The sequence below is a fragment of the Sorex araneus genome, chromosome 7 (genome assembly GCF_027595985.1).
Source record: "Sorex araneus isolate mSorAra2 chromosome 7, mSorAra2.pri, whole genome shotgun sequence".
Lineage (NCBI taxonomy): Eukaryota > Metazoa > Chordata > Mammalia > Eulipotyphla > Soricidae > Sorex > Sorex araneus.
The window spans coordinates 27,823,139-27,843,880 of NC_073308.1; positions in this window are offsets into that span (position 1 = coordinate 27,823,139).

Below are 20,742 nucleotides of genomic sequence, written 5' to 3' on the forward strand. Positions count from 1 at the left end.
TTTCAGATAATATAAAATTACTTTTGTTTTCTTATCAATATATATAAGGTGAGTGATAATCTTTCCTTCTATTAAAATATGTTTTGCATTGTTTCCTTGTCACTATCTAAACTTCAAGGCTTGATTGGACTTAGTAGCTCTTTTTGTGCTTTATTGAAATTTAATGGCATCATATTTTTGACAGATTATTTTTTAATGATACTCCATTTCAATTTTGCATTCTATTTCACATCTCTTAGCTGCATGACCTTGAACAATTATTTCATTTCTCTCAGTGTCATATTTTTTAATCTTTAAAATAAAGATGGTGACAGAACATGTTCAGAAAATGGCTGTGAGCATTCAATGAAGCCATACATGTAGAGTGGCTGACAGATAATAATTTTAGTTAAAATTTTTACTATAAAAATGCTGCTGCTGACCTTCTTTCCTAATGAGGGGACTAAATTTGTGATAATAAGTTCTACACATTCTCAGTCAAGTCTTACTCAAGTAGAAACAATTTCAGAGTTACTTTCCTAATTTTCAAAACTTTTCAGAGTGCCCTAATATGATTTTGATACTTGAGTATTAGTACACATTATTTATTGATTCCATCATTTGTTTACATTTGATTTTTTGTTTACTAATACAAGTTGCTTGGACAAAGGTGAAATAAAATGAGTATGTTTGCTTATTTGGTCTTACATTTTTAAAGATCTTAACCAACACTGGCTCACTAAAGTAATAACATTACGTGTGCTTAAAGTACAGTCCATATTTTCAGCATTAAAGCACCAAAGAGATTTAATTAGTGCAATGACATGGCTATATTTTTGGTGGCGAGGACAGGTTTTATTTATTTATTTTTTTTGAGTCTTGGGGTCACACTTCACTTGGTAATACTCAAGCTTTACTCCCAGCTCTGCACTCAAGAATCACTCCTGGTGATGCTCGGGGGACTATTTTGGGTGCTGAGGATCAAACTCAGGTTGGCCACATGCAAGGCAAATACCCTACCCACTGTATTATCTCTTCGTCCCCAATTCTTTAATGAAATCAATAAAGACAAAATGATACAAATATTTTTAGGTGTTTTTTAGGTACTGTTAAATGAATGAATAACTTAATTCATTAAGGTCTAAGCATTGAATATCCATTGTTGCTAACATGAACTTGTTAATGAAAGATCTTGATTCCATTTATACTCTTGTCAAAACCATTGTACATCCAACTTAGTTCATAAACATGATAGGAAGTGAAGGACTGTTGATGTGCATCAACAAACAGGACACACATTTGACCACCCACACAGAATCTAAATTTAGATAGTCTCAGTTCAACATAAGAATTATAAGGAGGGGGCTGGAGTGATAGCACAGCAGGTAGCGCGTTTGCCTTGCATGCGGCCACCCCGGGTTTGATCCCTGGCATCCCATATGGTCCCCCAAGCACTGCCAGGAGTAATTCCTGAGTGCAAAGCCAGGAGTAGCCCCTGAGCATCACTGGGTGTGACCCAAAAAGTAAAAAAAAAATAATTATAAGGAAAGGGTTAAAGCAATATTATAGAAGGTAGAATGATTGCTTTTCATGCAGCAGAACCAGATTTGACTCCTGTCACCAGATGTGGTTCCCTTAGCCACCCAGGAGTGATCCCTGAGCTACAAAACCAGAAATAAGTCCTAAACACTGCCAGATGTGGCCCCATTTCCCCTCCCTTCCAAAAAAAAAACCAAAGATACAAATTAATAATTAAGACATAAGATGACTGAGAAGGATTGTATAATAATATCTAATGACATATATATTTTCAAAGAAATGTCATGAAGAAATATAAGGAAGCATATATAAAGTAGAATAATTATATTTTATGCCTAACAAAATTACAATGTCCAGAAAACAATCCATAGTCATGGGACCATTTTTAGTATATGTTAATTTTGTGGGCTGTTGAAAATTTTAAACAATAGCAACATCAAATTATGTTCACTTTTGATATTTCTTATTTTTTATATTGTATATAGAAATAATTGAAGATAATAACTTCCCTTATTACAATCTGATAATTTACATCATCATCATCATCATCATCATCCACTTTATCGCTGAATTTCTTGAGCGGTCTCAGCAACGTCTCCATTCATCCTAGCCCTGAGATTTTAGAAGCCTCTCTTTACTCGTCCTTTCCAATGGTGCCGCATTGGAGGCTCTTTCAGGGTCAGAGGATAATTCACACAAAATTATTTTTAGTGGCATCATAAAACTGGTTTATGGATACATGAATGAAATGTAAGATATTGAACTTGTTAAATTAATAGATTTAACAATGAATTTAACAATTCATAGATTCTTCCCCAGCATAGATTATTATAAATTTTGGGGTTATCAGCAGGATGATAAACCTATAATAGTTTTAATGACTTTATTAGCATGTATTCTTAAAATTATTTTACTATCAAATGGTGGCAGTTCAGAATCCAAACTTTATATTTAGATAATCCAAGACTTGTTTCTTGCCAATTTAAGCTTCATTGAGGCAGAACAGTAAAAAAGATTTTCTACATTTGTGATATGTACCTTTCTGTTTACAAGCTGCATTAGCTTCTGCTTTAGATTGCCACATTTTTGTTTGATTAAAACTTTTATTTTAGTATTCATTTAACATAGTGAGCCTAATGATACTGTCATAAGAATTTATCATTCAATTAGGGCAATGGATTTGAACAATGGACTTAAAATGATTATTGCAATCATTTTACAAACAAAGCAAAACAAAATCTTCCAACTCATTAAAAAACTTAGAACCCACTCACATAAAACCTATATTTGTGTCACATTTTTGATTTTTAGTTTAGAATTAAATGTTAAGTATTATTTTATCATGTATTATAAAATTTAGATAAAATATACCAATATTGAGGCTCCTTTCTCAGTTCTTTGATCATTGTATTTTATTATTTACATATATTTTATTCTTAAAATTGTTGATTGCTTAATAATTTATAATGCTACTTAAGCTTTAAAGAACATTTTTATTATCAACCCAAATAATTTTGGCCAAGTATTTTTCCCTAGGCCATATGATCAATTTTTCATTGAAAAATGCAATTAACTGACATGTGACGCTTTAGAATCGTTCATTCTTAGGACATTTCCTATGAGTTTTGCATATAAAGTGAATCAGAGCTGAGCTTTCACAGAGATTCATCAGTGCAAGTGATAGAAAGCAACAATGCATTACTTGTTTGAAAATATAATTCTACAAAAGTGACTAGTAGCTGCCATGAGGAAGACCCTTTCAGCAACCCCCAGTAGAAATACTGTAGTGGTTTATGTTAATATTATGAAAATAGTAACTATTCTGACTTCTATATTCTTCAGAAAATACCTTTACATAATACACTGGTAAGCAGATTGAGGTGATACCAGGCAAATTAACGGCAAGCCTCATGTGTGACCTTTCATAAAGGTGGGTGTAATTTTCATATATTCACATTCACAGACTCATGTTGTAAATCTCACGACAGTTCAGCTCTCTCCATATCTCAAAGACATATTCTATTAACTCTTCTTAGGGGTATCTTTCAAGAGAAAAACAGCCCCAACTGTATTTTTTATGTTTCGGTCTAACAATTCATTTTGAGACTTGTGGTATCTCATAGCATACAAGTATACCCAGGGATGGCATTATCTTTAAATAGTTTGGATATCAGAAATAAAATACTGTGTACCTGACTCCAAAGTATCAATCTTATTTGGGGTGGATAGATACTGACTTCAATTGACCTCTGCATTTTCTTTCTATCTTATTTGTGGTTTATCTAGTATAGAGCTTCCTGACAATCTTTAGCTTATTTCAGGTTTACTGTTTAAATTTACTTGTAATTCTTTTTTCAAATATATATCTTAATTGCATCTTTTAAGATGCTCTAAGTGGCAAATAATCTTGACACAAATTCGTCCAAATGATAACATGATTTATTCTTTCTCATTGACTGTAGTTCTAATGTCATCTATGTCTTCCCATTCACTATTGATTGTTTTCAAAGAATTTCTAGATCACGGTACCAATTCCAATTCTAGGATTTTATGCTGTAATATAGTAACCTCTTACATAAATGGGCTGAAGCTGTTTTCCAATGACTTTTGGAAATTTTGGTAGTACATCAGTTTTTTTTGTGTGTATGCAAAATCTATATAATATTTGTCATTATAGACATTTTTAAATGTGCAATTCAGTTACTGCTAACATTTACAATGTTGGGCAGCCATCCTGATTGGTTAGTTTGTGAATATTTCATGGCATTTACAGAAACCTCTCTCAGACAACACACCTTCATTTTCCCACCTACCTTGATTCTTTGGCAATTACTAACTTGATATCTATCATCATGTTTTGTTTAGGAATTTCGTGTAAAAGGAACCATATTTATCCTATAATCTCTAGAATTTTTTTTACTTAGCACATATTTCCAATGTTTATTCAGTTGTAATCAGGCCAAAGTTTTGTATGACTTACCATGTTTATTTTAATGCTAAGCAAATGATTTTACATTTAAATTATTAAACATTTATCAAGTTATAAATAAATAATGCTTTCCCATTACTTTATATATTATTATCTGCTAGTTTGTAAATGACATGTTGTATTAATGATTTTTTTGATGTTATTATTTAAGTTTATTTTCTACTGAATTTTAAGAATCAGCTTAATGATTGAAGGAACACATCCTATGATAAAAAAAATTACAAAAGCAGCATTGCCTCATACTCTTTATAATACTTTATTTTTCTTTTTCGGTCACACCTGGCAATGCACAGGGGTTCCTCCTTGCTCTGCACTCAGGAATTACCCCTGGTGGTGCTCAGGGGACCATATGGGATGCTGGGAATCGAACCCGGGTCGGCTGCGTGCAAGGAAAAACCCTGCCCGCTGTCCTATTGCTCCAGCCCCACTCTTTATAATTTTTGACATCTGGGCCAAATAAATCTAAAACTAAATTATTTTCAATACTAATACACATTGGGCTGCGGCGATAGCACAGCGAGTAGGGCGTTTGCCTTATACGCAGCTGACCCAGGTTCGATTCTTCCATCCCTCTCGGAGAGCCCGGCAAGCTATCAAGAGTATCCCGCCCACACAGCAGAGCCTGGCAAGCTACCTGTGGTGTATTCAGTATGCAAAAACAGTAACAAGTCTCACAATGGAGACATTACTGGTGCCCACTCGAGCAAATCAGTGAACAACAGGGAGACAGTGCTACAGTGCTACTGATAACATTGTATGTGTCTTCTTTTCCTTTGCTTTTCAAATGCTTCTTTTGCTTTGCTTTCAAACGACTCCATAACATTTGATGCATTGATGTAGGTTGTTTACTCAGTGAATTTAGCGCTTTTTTATATTGTCTGGACTGGAGCGATAGCACAGCAGGTAGGGCATTTGCCTTGCACTCTGCTGGCCCGAGTTTGATTCCTCCACCCCTCTTGGAGAGCCCAGCAAGCTATCAAGAGTATCCCGCCCGCACGGCTGAGCCTGGAAAGCTACCAGTGGCATATTTGATATGCCAAAAACAGTGATAACAAGTCTCACAATGGAGCCGTTACTGGTGCCCACTCCAGCAAATAGATGAACAATAAGATGACAGTTCTACAGTGCTTATATTGTCTATGATCACAACAAAGCAGTTGAGGACATGGTTTACAAAGTTGTTCATAATACAATTGGTATCAGCATTCAATGTTCCAACCCCTATTCCCCAAGCAGGGTTACCTTCCCTTCACCTTTGTTTCCAGAATTTGCCATCCACCCCCAAAGTCTTCTCCCTTAGCAGGCATTAAAATAGTTTATTTTATATTACATATTACGACAAAATGGCTATTGGCATTATGAAAAATATTTCAGTAAAAGAACATTTGAGTCACTCTTACTTTTGAGGTGCAGAAGGTTCTTAGTTTAATGTACTCCCATTTGTTAATCTTGGCTTCCACTTGCGTGGCCAGTGGTATTTCATCTTTGAAGATGCCTTTAGCTTCAATGTCATGGAAATTTTTGCATATGTTTTCTTCTATGTACCTTATGGATTCAGGTCTGATGCTGAAGTCTTTAATCCATTTTGATCTGGCTTTTGTGCATGATATTAGGTTTCATTCTTTTACATGTATCTGTCTAGTTTTACCAGCACCACTTGTTAAAGACTTTCCTTCTTCCACTTCATATTTCTTGCTCCCTTATAAAAGATTAGCTGATCATACATTTGAAGGTCTGCGCCAGAATACTTAACTCTATTCCATTGGTCTGTGGATATGTCTTTATTCCAGTGCCATGCTGCTTTAATTACTAATACCTTGTAGTACAGTTGGAAATTGGGGAAGGTGATGCCTCCCATCTTCTTTTTTTCTCATTCCTGGGGTTTTATTGTTCCATATGAATTTCAGGAGTGTTTAATCAATTTCTCTGAAAAATGTAATAGGTATTCTTATAGGGATCACATTGAATCTGTATAATGCTCTGGGGTGTATTACCATTTTGACAATGTTAATTCTCCGAATCCATGAACAGAAATGTGTTTCCATTTCTTTGTGTCCTCTTTTATTTCTTAAAGTAGAATTTTGTAGTTTTCTTTGTATAGGCCCTTTACCTCCTCAATTAAGGCGAGAACAGATAAATGGATAAAGAAACTATGGTACATCTACACAATGGACTACTACACAGCTGTTAGGAAAGATGAGGTCATGAAATTTGCCTATAAATGGATGGACCTGGAGAGTATCATGCTGAGTGAAATAGTGAAATGAGCCAGGAGGGGAGGGACAGATATAGAATGACTGCATTTATTTGTGGGATTAAAAAAAAAAACTAAAATACAAAAAGCAGTATGAAACTAATATCCAAGGCAAAGGAAATCAGGTCAGGAGAACTGACTAATGGTTGAAAATGACCACAAAAGTGTGGGAGGAGAGGGTAGTTAAGATAGAGGAGGGTCCATTATGGCACCATTAGTTGGAAATGATCTCTCTGGACAAGAACTGAGTGTTAAAAGTAGGTAAAGGGATATACATGCTAACCTTTCACCATCTGTATTGCAAACCATAATGCCTAAAATGAGAGAGAGAGAGAGAGAGAGAGAGAGAGAGAGAGGGAGGGAGGGAGGAGAGACAGAGACAGAGACAGAGAGAGAGAGAAAAGAGGTGTGCTTGCCATAGAGGCAGCTGTGGGTGGGGGTAGCTTGGAGGGGTGGGATCGAATCTGGGGACACTGGTGCTGGGAAATTGCACTGGTGAAGTAACGGGTGTTGGTGTTGGAACATTGTCTGAAACCCAATCATGAGCAGCTTTGTAAGTTAAATAAAATTTTAAAAATTTTATAAAAGGCACAAGAAGAAAAAATGTAATCGATTTAAGAGTTGTATTTATCACAAACTAATAGGATATTTTAGAATATATGTAGGACTTTTAAAAAGAATATCAGCATTTTCAAATACTTTTCAATGTTGATTACAAATAATTGGCTTAGTCCCTGGAGTCCCTTGTACAAATACTGTGATCTTTGTGAAAAAGTTAAGTGTAGGCTTTTATTTCCTACATAGATTCTCATAAAAATTAAACATGCAGTCCTTTTATTTTGGAAAGGGATTTCAAAATTGAAATTAAATCTTATTTTCTTATTGAATAATGAGAAAAGACCCAAATCACAATAACTAAAAATGTTAATGAGTTCTAATATGTAAGTGATCACTATACTTGATCCATTTTAATATACTACTAAGGGTCTGTTTTAAAGATTTATAATGCAGTGCCCACTCACTGACAAGAGAAATGAACAACCCAGATAAATTTTGATAGAAACTGATTAGCCATGACTGAATTTTTCTATTCCAGAAACACTGGGTTGCTTTGTGCGGTAGTGACCTGGGGAGGCTACTGCAGTGTCATCAGTAGTTTCAAGGTTTAGATCTTATTTAGGTGACTTCTTTTGGCTCAGTTCTGTCTTTTACCAAATCTTTGTAAAAGAAATGCTAACAACTGTGGCATACAGAAGATTCATTTTGTTCTAGCAATTTGTTGTTTCGTGACTCAAGCTTTTTGTTTTGTTTTGTTTTGTTTTGTTGTTTTGCAGTGCCTAGGACTGAATGCAGTGCCTCACACAAGTGGAGCATGTAATCTCCCTCCAAGTCATATCTCTTTTTTAACTGAAGTTGTGTTCAAAATGTCATTTAAACTAACTATAATTTATAATCAAAGAAGAACACAGTCAAGCTCTGCTAAATGTTGGTGTCCCATCCTGTAACAACCTTTCATAAACCCAGCAAAAGGAATCTGTAATCCTAATAGTCAAAATAATAAAGCTAAAGAAAGTGTTTTGCTTTATTAAAGCAGATGTTTCTCTTGAAACTAATTGCACCATTTAATTTACTTTGGGGAAGATGTGCCTGACTTACTATCACTTTACTCATTTACATCGATGACATGTTTGGGACCATATAATTAAGTATAGTGTGAAATGTGGTTCAAATAGCAAAAAGGACTGGATACATTTGATAGTATAGGGAATTTTCTTTATGCTGCGCTAACTACTTTTCTGCACTTGTGTTAAACAGAACAGAGAATTTGAATCCCAGTATACAAACTCTATCCCTATTATCAGAGGCTTTAGTTATGACAAATAGCAACTTCTCAGGTTGGAATGACAGTTTAATGTTTCACTACGTAAAATTATCCTGTCAATCTCTCTTTTTGCTCATCTTTGGCAATAATATACTTAAAACTACCCTAACCTTTATAAACACTGGAAAGAACTATTCGTCTTCATTCCTTTATAAGATTTTATATTAATCCTACAAAGTATTTTTTTGCTTTTTGGATCACACCTGGCAATGCACAGGGGTTACTCCTGGCTCTGCACTCAAGAATCACCCCTGGCAATGCTCAGAGGACCATATGGGATGCTGGGAATGAAATCCGGGTTGGCCGCGTGCAAGGCAAAAGCCCTACCTGCTGTACTATTGCTCCAGCTCCAATCCTACAAAGTATTAATACATTTTTAATTAATTTTATTTAATGATTTATAGGATTAAAATATATGCTGTAATTAGGGATCATATTAGGAAATGGTGAAAATTGCTAAAATAACACCATTAAATAATTTTAAAGAATGCCAGAAAAAATAAGTAAAATAATACCAAATTAGAATTTAAGATGACATCTTCAGTGAAAGTTGTGATGAAATCTCAAGACCAGGAATTATTTTATATTTGTTTTTTATGTAGAAGTATTGTGATGGTAGTAGATAAATAAAGCAGTGATTATAATAATCAAATTCTTTGATGAATGACATTTCAGATTTATTATATTCACTCTGTTCCCGTTGATCCATATCCACCCTTCTCCTGCCATTTTTGAAAAATGATTAAATCATTTGTAGAGCAAATAGAACAGACTTGATTTGGCTTTTTCCTATGTCAAGTGATTTTTATATTGAGTCTGATGAGCTGAATCGTTTCCTACAATTTATTCTTAGTACTGAACATCCTGTACTTGAACTGGTTTCATTAATTATGCATCTACCATTCAAGACACAATAAGTATCTAGGAAAATAACACGATACTTTAGAAACTTGTATTAGCTCAATGTTGGATTGAAATGGAATATGTCATGAAGTCTAGTGGCAATATGTTGCCCCCAGGATCATTGAAACCAAGTATATCCTTTTAAAAACTATATAAAATGCGGTATATTCCTTCTCAGTATGTAATTTTAGAGCTCTCTTATATATGCATGTGTCTATTATATAGATCTTCCAGTGTTTCTCTTTACAAATAGTAATATCAAAGCAGTGGTGTATATGTTTAGATATGGTATGACTCCATTGAAAGTTTGGGATATTTATACATAATAAATTTATTATTGATTAACTTTGGGGAGTGTTGATATTTTGTGAAAAAAGTGACTTATTAGCTTGAAATTTGTCTGAAATTGGCAATACCTTCTTCCTTCCTTCCTTCCTTCCTTCCTTCCTTCCTTCCTTCCTTCCTTCCTTCCTTCCTTCCTTCCTTCCTTCCTTCCTTTCTTCCCTCTTTCTCTCTATCTCTTTCTTTCTTTCTTTCTTTCTTTCTTTCTTTCTTTCTTTCTTTCTTTCTTTCTTTCTTTCTTTCTTTCTTTCTTTCTTTCTTTCTTTCTTTCTTTCTTTCTTTCTTTCTTTCTCTCTATCTCTTTCTTTCTTTCTTTCTTTCTTTCTTTCTTTCTTTCTTTCTTTCTTTCTTTCTTTCTTTCTTTCTTTTCTTTCTTCTTTCTTTCTTTCTTTCTTTCTTTCTTTCTTTCTTTCTTTCTTTCTTTCTTTCTTTCTTTCTTTCTTTCTTTCTTTCTTTCTTTCTTTCTTTTCTTTCTCTTTCTTTCTTTCTTTCTTTCTTTCTTTCTTTCTTTCTTTCTTTCTTTCTTTCTTTCTTTCTTTCTTTCTTTCTTTCTCTCTCTCTCTCTCTCTCTCTCTCTCTCTCTTCTTTCTTTCTTTCTTTCTTTCTTTCTTTCTTTCTTTCTTTCTTTCTTTCTTTCTTTCTTTCTTTCTTTCTTTCTTCCATTTTCTTCACCATGAGATACAGTTACAAGGCTTTCATGTTTGAATTTCAATCTGCGAAAACCCATCCCTCCACCAGTGCACATTTTCTAGCACCAGTTTCCCTAATGTCACCCCCTACCCTCATCCCACCCCTCCCCCCCGACTCTTTGACAGACAATTTCCCCTATACTCTTTCTCTACTTTGGGACATTACGGTTTGTAATACAGATACTGAGAGGCTATCATGTTTGGTCCTTTATCTACACATTTCCCATCCCAAATGATCCCTCCAACCATCATTGACTTGGTGATCCCTTCCTTATTTCAGCTGACTTCTCCCCAGTTCATGTGGTAGGCTTTCAAACATGGAGCAATATTCCTGGCCCTGTCTCTACTGTCCTTGGGTCTCAGTCTCATATTATTTTATTTTATATTCCACAAATGAGTACAGTCATTCTATGTCTCACTCTCTCTTTCTGATTTATTTTCCTTAGCATGATACTTTCTATGACCATCCACTTATAAGCAAATTTCATACTTCATCATTACTAACAGCTATTACTGACATTATTACTAACATCATTCCATTGTGCAGATATACCAAAATTTCTTTAACCATTCGTCTGTTCTCGGGCACTTCGGTTTTTTCCATAATTTGGCTATTGTGAACAGTACTGCAATGAACATACAAGTGGAAATGTCATTTCCATTGATTTTTTGCACCATCGGGATATATTCCCAGAATCGGTAATGTGGGGCTCATATGGAAATTCAATTTCTAGTATTTTAAGGAATGCCCATATTGTTTTCCAAAAAGGCTGGACCAGTTGGCATTCCCACCCACAATGAATGAGAGTTCCTTTCTCCCCACATCCGTGCCAGCACTGATTGTTCTTGTTCTTTTTGATGTGTGCCAATCTCTGTGGTGTGAAGTGATATCTCATTGTTTTGATTTGCATCTCCTCGATGATTAGTGATGAAAAGAATATTTTTATGTACACTTTGGCCATTTGTATTTATTTTTTGAAGAAATTTGTGCTCATTTCTTCTCCCCATTTTTGATGGAGTTGGAGGTTTTTTTTTTCTTAAACAGTTATACCAGTACCTTGTATATCCTGGATATCCTGGATAACCCCTTATCATATGGGTATTTTGTTAATATTCTTTCCCATTCCACGGACTCTCTGTATTTTGGTTAGTGTTTCCTTTGAGGTTCAGAAGCTTCTTAGTTTAATGTAGTCCCATTTGTTTATGTTTGTTTCCTCTTGCTTGGTAAGTGGATGCCAAGTGTGAATGAGTGTGAATCTCTTGAATATATCATTATGTATTATAAGTACTTAATACATATTTAATTTTTAAAAAAGCAGTTGTACAAACATTGTAGAGACTTTTTAATGAAAGAAATATATTCCAGTTTTCTAATTTTTATGTAATTGTAAAGTTTTAATTATTTTAAAAAAATTATTACAAACTATCTGATGGATGATGTGTTTCTAAGATTGCTAACACAGGGGTTTGGTTTTGGTTTATTTTGTATTATACCGGATGAATTGAGAGCTCACTACATTTTACAAGAATCTAATTTTGTTCAAATAAGGACATTATATTCACGGCTAGAAAGCCAGGTCAAAGTGAGCACTTGGTTGAGTCTGTTGGGATCAGCTCCCTATTGAGTCTTTATAGAAGAGCAACTGTTTAAAAAAGAATGGAAAGTAGAACAGACACAAAGTTATAAGACAAATGTGCAGACTTTTGCTTTTAGATAGTATTCCAGGGTTTAGCAAGCCATTAACTTTAGTGCTGGGAAACTGCTGAAAGGAAGATTTAAAAATAAAATGTTGTGGCTATCTAGGGACGAAGATGCTGAAGGATCCAAGGAAGATTTTTACAATTGAAGAGGATCTCCAAGAACGAAGGCCAGAATTGTTTGAAAGTAAATATGGAAATGGTGATTGATTCCCACTGGAAAGCTAGTGGCCGTTGCAGAACAGGGATATAGAAGCTTTCTCACTGGTTTTAAATATTAGGAAGGAGGCTGTGAAACATTACCAAAATCAAAAATTCTGTTATATTTAATAAGGGCAACTCCTTTCATGCAAAATACCAACAATTCTTAAAAGTGAAAACATTGTCAACAGTATTAGATATTAGTTTATCAAGGACTGAGTAAATACTCCATCATGGACTCTGCATTTTATTCTGCAGAACAGAAGTATCTCTCATTGATGTACTAGTGTATCATGCAGAGAGAGCAACCTCAGTGAGCAGTTTCCTTAACTTTTTTCTCTTTTCTCCTGTCTTCTTCTTCTTCTTATTATTATTATTTTTGAGTCACAACCAGAACAGAAATGCTCAGGGGTTACTCCTTCTGCAGTCAGGATTTCTCCTAAAGGTTCTCGGGGAGACCATATGGAATGCTGGGAATTGAACTTGGGTTGACCGTGTGCAAGGCAAATGCCCTTCCCACTGTACTCACTCCAGCCCTCACTGAGCAGTTTCTAACACGTTTCAGTACGCATTTTGTCATCCATTTTTCACTCCCTTATGTTAATTTAAAAATATCACAGAAATCAGAATCAAAAATATTGTTCATTTGAAACTAAGACATTCAAGCATAACTCGATGGCTTTGATACAAATGTAGTTATCCGTTTCATTTTTTAAATGGGAATATATCTGATTTTGTTTAGATAAAAATTAAATTTGGTATTCATAAATCAGAAGGCAGTATCATACTAGATTTGAGTAATTAATAGTGCAGATGGTTTGTTATAAATCTTTGTCTCCAAAAGGAACTGACTTTGAATTAAGTTACATGTAGGAAATGAGTGCTCTCTATTGTTATACTTATATGCATGTAAGTCTGAAGATTAAATATATGTATAGAATAGCTATCATAAATGGTTCATGATGAAAGAAAATATATGAAAATGAAAACTTTCATCCTCCTATAGAGTGGTATGTAAAGACCCAGGAAGGAAATATTTTTTTAAATGAACTTAATGCCAACTAAGTGGTAGATATTTTGGTAGATATTTTTATGTATGCCAACCTACTTTATTCAGTTAGACACTAAAATATCAAGAAAGCGTTTCCATATCAAATGTGGAATGGCATAATGACCTAAAGATAAGTTTCTGTGGCTGGAGAGATAGTACAGTGGGCACTTTGCCTTGTACATAGCAAACTTAAGTTTGATCCCTGGCATCCCATATGGTCCCCTGAGGCCCTCCAGGAGTGATTACTGAGCACAGAGCCCAGAATAGGCTCTGAGCATGTACTGTCAGATGTGACCAAAACTTAAAGCAAAAAGAAGGTATGGTTCTGATGTTAGATTACTTTAGTATGAATCGTTATTCTGTCAAATAATAGTGATATTGGGTGAAATGTTTATTTTTAAGTTACATAAATTTAAATAAATTTCTTATATGTAAAAAAGCACCAATTGGTCTGTTAAGGCTCAGAAGAGTTCATACTTTTAGGGATTTTAGGACAATGCTGAGTATATAAGTACTAGGTGAGTATTCATTTCTATTACTGTTATTAAAGATTTGATGTGATAAAACATTGCCTCATATCAGTATAATCTCCAGTAATGTTAGTTAAACAAAATTTCAAAAGGGTTCTTTGTTCTCTCTCTCTTTCTCTCTCTCTCTTTCTCTCTCTCTCTCTTTCTCTCTCTCTCTCTCTCGATATTCATCAAACACTTTTTTTATTGAGCACCTATCAAGTGCACCAAACTTTGACTAGAGCCTAATGATAAGAAGACAGAAGACACAAAAGCCCTCACAGGGCTCCTGAAGCTTATATACCAGAAAATTAACCTGTAAAGTACATGACTAAGTTATTATGCAGAGAACCTTTCTGAAGGGAAACAAAAGGGATACCTTTGTCAAATCAGAGATAGCAATGCAATTATTATCCGAGAAAATCCAAATCAAGTTGACAATGGAGTATCATCTCACATCAGTGAAAATGGCACATATCAAAAATACTAGGGACAATCTGTGTTAGCGGAGATGTGGTGAAAAGGGAGCTCTCATTCACTGCTGGTGGAAATATTGTCTGGCACAACCCCAGTGAAAAGCAGTATGGAGAGTTCTCAGTAAATTTAGAACTGAACTGCCATGTGACACAGCAATATCACTTTTGGGGATCTACCCCCAGACATAAAAACACTCTCCAAATTACATTTGCACCCCATTGTGAATGGATTATGAAGATGTGTTGTGTGTGTATATAATAAAATACGGTGCAGTTCCAAGAAATGATGAAAATTGCAATTTGCTGCAACATTTGGATGGAATTGAATGATATCATGTTGAGTGAAGTAAGTTAGATGAAGAAAGACAAACACAGGATGATCTCACTTAACTGTGTTATAGAATACTGGATGAGGAAATGTTTTGTAGTAAGAGGACATTGCTTTGATCATTCTTGCCCCCGTGTTTAGAGAGGAGACAGAGAAGGAAAGAAATCAAGGTGGAAAGAAGAGAACAGGAAATAATGGGAGAACAGGCATCAGGGCTTCAGTTATACTGGTGATGTGGGTGCGTGGTATCCAAAACACAGACTCAACAAAACTGAAAAGATGAGATCTAAGCTGCAACCACTGAAACTCTGAAATATGCCTGTCAAGTTGATGGGCAGGGACGAGACAGGGGTTGGGGTAAGGAGGGAATATGGGGATGCTGTTGGAGGGGACCAGGCAGTAGTGCAGAGTTGATTTTGAAACATTATATGGCTAAAACTCAACTATCAATAACTTTATAAACCACAGTTCTTGAATTTTAAAAAATGGGTGGAGGAAGCAAAGCAGGGTCATGGATGTCACAGAAAGCCAAGGATCATTCTCTCCATGACAGTCTCAGGGTGGAGGGATCAGTGGATCAGTGAACAGTCCTGCCCCTTGTCCCCTTCCCCCTCAATCACAAGGAGCATAAAACGTTTATCCCAAACCTGTGTCATTAAAGCAGTGTTTGTGCAGAAAAGCAAGACAGTAGTCTCTTAAGTATGAAACTCAATAAAGAAAATAATACCTGTAGATAATGCAATATGCAAACCATTCGATCAGAATCAAAGCATTTATAGCATACTAGTTTCAGATATTCAAATGAGAATCTTGAAGATTTTCTTCTCCCTCCCTACCTTCCTTCTTTAAATTTTTTACTCTTCAGCAAAAAGAGAGTGTAAAATAGAAACTTACAGTTAGGTCACTTGTCAACTACAATGCAGCCAGATACTTTCTGATATTATAGGTGCAATTTTTTAAAGGTAAAAGTATTTGGTTACACTCAGTTTTATGTAATGGTTTAATGTACACCATTTTATAAGTGTCTTCGGTGCTTGACAGAATAGTGCTCACTGGGTTTAATGTAAATAAAGGAAGCTGTGCAAAACCAAAATGGAAACAAGCAAATTAAATAGAAAGATGCACTGAGAAAAATAAGCTACAATAAAATCTGTTAGTATTTATTGGGGAGTAGGTGATTCTGATTAGATGAAAAATGTAAAAGAAAGCTAAAATATTAATAAAATAATTATGCAATTTTATTGGAGGGTAGAGAGCAGATTGCAACTTTTAAAAGGTGTAATCTCAAAAAGACTTTCATGTAAGAACTGTTAATATAGTTAAAAAGACAGATTAGTAATTGGTAAGCCCTGAGCACCTCTGGGTGTAGTCCCAAAGCAAATAATGTAAAGCTCTTTGAAAAGCATCCCTTGACAATTTGGGAATTGTATTTTGTACTTGATCTAAATTATTAGCATGAAAACCATTACTAAAATATTTGCTTTTTCAGGTGTGGGGGGGGGGGGGTCGGGGTGGAGGGCTGGGACACACCTGGCAGTTCTTGCTGGCTACTCTGACTCTACAGTCAGGAATTATTCCTGGTGGTCCTTAGAGATCATATAGGATGCCTGGATCCAGCCAAGGTTGACTACATGCAAGGCTCCCTACTTGCTATACTATCTCTCCAGCCCCACTCAAATCTTTGCTTTACTAGAATATGTATACAATTACTTTTGCCATTCTAAAATAATATATTTATGTTTGAGACCCAGCATGCTGGGTCTCATTCCTCTGACCCTGAAAGAGCCTCCAGTGCGGCATAATTGGGAAGGACGAGTGGAGAGAGGCTTCTAAAATCTCAGGGCTAGGACGAATGAAGATGTTACTGAGACCACGTGAGAAATTCAACGTTCAATGGGATTATGATGATGATGATGATGATGATGATTGATGATGATAATCATTTATGTTTAGTTTATTACATGGTGGAGCCTGGCAGTACCATTCATGTTGGCTCCACATCAAAAAAAATAACACCGAAACCTTACTCTGCTTCTAATGACATTCCTGTCTGATCTCAGTTTGATTCATAGTATACAGTTTTGGGGCAAGTATATAGTTTTTAGGTTCCTGTAAGAGAAACCTGGGCAGCTTTGCTGTGTCATAATTTCTTAAGTATTTTTGTATTATAAATTAGGTCTGGGAATTTACATTATTAGAAAGTCTTAAAGTTTCATTATTACTAGGTTGGTAAATGCAATATACTTTTGTGGTGGCGTGAGAAATCTAACCATGGATTAGATTTTGTACATGTGAGGGATGTACACTACATCTCAGGTACATCCCTTGCCCTGGAATATTTTAAAAGCTAATCTGCCTGAATAGAGTTTTCAGATGAATTTCAGGAAGCTTTGAGACAGTGAGGATACTTCCTAAGGACATTAACTTTAAACTGGAATATTAAGGCTAGTTCTCATTTGTGGTTTGTAAATTGTAAAGCTATCTAAAAATATTCATTGTAGGAATTTTCCTTCTATTACTAATATCAGCTTATCTTAATATATCACATATTCAATTATTAAATCATATCCTTTGAATATCAGTGGGTATTTCATGTATTTTTTGTTTAACTACTATCATATTACCTAAAATACTTATTTTAATGCATGTTGGGTTTATATTCTTTTCTATGGAAGTAATCCTTCTTTGATTTTTGCACTATTTATAAAGTTGGTCAAGAACAAAAACTTCAAATAATTTGATCTATCTTATACTTCGATTATGAATAACTGCTGCTGACATATGATTGTATAAGCTGTCTTAAATATGGACATCCATGGCTTTGAAGTAGATGAAATGGGATCTTAATGTTTTATAAGCAACTTTTTCATTTATAATAGAATATTAAGGGGGTCATGTATTATTATAAAATTTCTTCAGTCTCTGATATTTACCGCATTTGAACATCTATAACTTGCTCCCTTAATTATTCTGTAACATTTTATATATACATATATTAAGTTCTTAACTACATAAAGGGGGATAATTATTTTAATAACAGTATATATGAGTCAATATTTTTCGTGACTATACAGCACGGTAAAATAGGGAACTGATTTAAAACCTTTAATGAAAAATTATATCTGGATTTAATATTCTTTTGCTTGTGCACTAGTAATTACATTCATTAAAGTTTTAATTTCAAGCAATATTGCCTAGATAAAATTAAGTAAACATCTCCTGTTAGTATCTATATATATTGAATATCACTGCATTTTATCCTTCATTTCTTGCAGTCTGCATTCAATTATAATTATTCTTTTCTCATTTAATGGCTATCATATTGTAATAATGTTGCCTGTACTATAACATCATATATACAACTGTTTGGAGATATCAAATATTTATTAGGTCCATAAAAAAGCTTTATATATTCATCTGAATTAATTGAGTCTCAATTTGATGAAAACTATGTCTTCTATAAAGCACTTAAATTAATATCCCTTGGGATGTATGGTCTTTGAAGAGGTAGCTATTTTATATGAAGTGTAATTATCATTTGCAAAATTCAGTCAACATTTTGTTATTAAAAAATAGTTTCTCACTGGACTTGATGCTGATTGGCCCTAAGTATATTTATTATTCAAAAGTGATTAGGACCATGGTATACTTCACTGGTAGGGCTCTTACCTTACATGTTTGAGGCCCTGGGTGTGATCATTGGCTGCCCTGCTCCAAATATAAATAAATAAAAATTGAGCAGGTTTCAAACTTTAAACTCTATAAATGCAAGAATTCCATATTTTAATATTTCTCATAATATCTTCCCCAATGATGCCTCAGATATTGAAGTATGTATTATATATTGAACATTTTCAGGCTGGATAAATAGTACAGTGGGTAGGGCATTTGCCATGCAAGTGGCCGACACCGGTTTGATTCCTCTGCCCCTCTCAGAGAGCCCAGCAAGCTACTGAGAGTATCTCGCCCTCACAGCAGAGCCTGGCAAGCTACCCGTGGCATATTTGATATGCCAAAAACAGTAACAAGTCTCACAATGGAGATGTTACCGGTGCCCGCTTGAGCAAATTGACAAGCAATGGGATGACAGTGACAGTGATATTGAACATTTTCACTCTGATATATGAATATAAAAATTATAGAAGTGGCAAAAATTCAATAATAAAAACTGTTTTTTTTTCTATAGTAACATTTAGTTGTTTTAAATGAACTTTATTTTTTGTTTTGGGCACATCTGGAGGTGCTTTCTCCTCGTTTTGAGCTCAGGACCCACTCTGGGTAGGCTCAGGGGATCTTATGGGGTTTCGGGCACTGAATGTGGGTTGGATGCATGCAAGTCAAATGCCCTAGCCACTGTACTATTGGTCCAGCCTTTTCTGTGATATATTTTAAAATCTGTTTAATCTGGATGAAAAAAAATAATCATTTGAAATACCAATGACTTACATTCCCTGAACTTGCTCGAATAAGCAAAATGAACTGAATGATTTTTTTCTCCCTCTAGTTCTGGTTTGGACTGGAGCAATAGCACAGCAGGTAGGGCATTTGCCTTGCACACGGCTAACCTGGGTTCGATTCCTTCGTCCCTCTCAGAGAGCCCAGCGAGCTACTGAGAGTATCCTGCCCACAGGGCAGAGTCTGGCAAACTACCCGTGGTGGATTCTATATGCCAAAAACAGTAACAAGTCTCACAACGGAGACATTACTGGTGCCCGCTTGAGCAAATCAATGAATAATGGGAAGACAGTGCTACAATGCTACAGTTCTGGTTTTGCTTTTATTGTCTACCTTTAATTTATTGCTATTTTTAAAGAAAATAGCTATAGTAAAATAAGTTTTGAGCATGATATTATGAATTATGACTATTCTTAGTAGTGTTTCAGTATAAAAATGAGACATGCAAATAAAGCATATTTACGTTTACTTAGTTTGATTACTTGTACATTTATAACTGTTCTTTGTCATATAGAAAAATTATTGTAAAAATAAAGCCTATGGGTAATTTTACTCCACAGAATTTAATTTCCTCTAAAATATTATAGTGGTACTACTACTATTACTACTAGCAGCAGCAGCAGCAGTAGTAGTAGTAGTAGTAGTAGTAGTAGTAGCAGCGCCACATCCAATGGTGCTCAGGAATTATTCTGGTTCAGTGTTCAAGTATCACTCCTGGCATTGCTCACTGGGCTAAGGAGGGTTCAAATCTTGGCTTTCATACACAATATTTGTACTCCAACCTGCTGACTTCTCTGACCCAAGAATTTATGGTTTTAAAATGAGCAGTATGCTTATGTCACTTTTATATGATTTTGAGTATTAATCCGAATGGACAAAGCCATTAGTGACCTATTAATAGATAAGACATTTCCAAATTAATAGGATACATATATTTATCATAGATAATATAATTATAACCAAGAAATTAAGCTCTAATCTTTGAAGAAGGATGAAATATTTTTGCGAATAAAGACATGAGGAGAAAAAAATAGAAACTTTAGGAAAAGTTTTCAATGCACCAAAAAATATTTTTGATTCCTTTCTCTCCATTAAGTGTACACTACTTGAGTAGATAATCTCAAAATATCCAAGAATCCAAACACAAAGCCACATATATTTTATATGTTACATAAATTCTTGCAGGTTTTTGAAGATCCTCATTTTATGTCAATTCAGGTAATGTGGAAGATAAGTGATAAATCACTGTTTTAGATCACCTACTGAATCTTTGTTTCTGAAGTTGATTTTGGCTTACTCTAAACATTTTGCTTTTATAAGAATGGGAATAAGTTAAGATGCTAATTCACATACTATAAAATATAACTGGTGGAGGTTTATAAAAATTGAATTGGGATGTGACAGAAAGTGTGATGTTAGAGAACAGAGGAAACAGAGATGAGACTAC